Raw genomic sequence first — 865 nt, forward strand, 5'->3', positions numbered from 1 at the left:
GGATCCAAACCCTTGACCTTGGTGCTACCAGCTTGTTGTTGTTATTGTGTGTGTATCTGGCCAGTAAGGGATCCAAACCCTTGACCTTGGTGCTACCAGCATCAAGCCCTAACCAAGTGAGCTAACTGGCTGACCCTATCATATTAATATGTAATCAATTAGAAAACAAATTTATGCGCTACTTTACATTCATTTATTTTTTTGGTACTAAGTCTTTGAAATGTGGTAGTTTACACATGCAGCACATATCAGTTCAGACCTGCATATTTTAAGTGCTTAAGAACCACCAGTAGCTAGTGACTATCATATAAGACTAAACTAGCTTTGGGGAAGGAGGAATAAAATACAAGAGTTTGCAAAATACCCAGGTAATTCCTCTACACATCAAGTTTGAGGACCACCACTCTAAACTGTCCTATACACAATCCATTCTATAACCATTACTAAATTAATACTTGAAAAAATACCCTTTTAATTATGTCAATCCTAAGAACATAGAAATCCCTGGTACTTCTAGTTCAATGAACTCAGATGGGTATTCAAAGCTCCCTAAAAGTGGCATCACTCATCTACCCAAACTGCTCTCCAGTTAGAAATTGTTTTGGGTTCTTCCATGAAGTTTTCCTAGGCAAATATGCAAATGATCATTCATTCAACAAATATTTGTCGAGAATTCACTAAATGCTATCATTGATCTCACAGGTTTTAAAGAAAAATAAAAACGGAGGTCACAGTTTATATATATTCCAAGGCCAACTGCCCATAACCACATAACCAAAACTTTCCTGATTTTCCCTAAAATGCTATCTCTGATCATAAACACAAAATGTAAGCTTTGGGCTGCGCAGTTAGCTCACCTGGTTAG

This window comes from Galeopterus variegatus, unplaced genomic scaffold (assembly GCF_000696425.1).
Source record: "Galeopterus variegatus unplaced genomic scaffold, G_variegatus-3.0.2 Scaffold2603, whole genome shotgun sequence".
Lineage (NCBI taxonomy): Eukaryota > Metazoa > Chordata > Mammalia > Dermoptera > Cynocephalidae > Galeopterus > Galeopterus variegatus.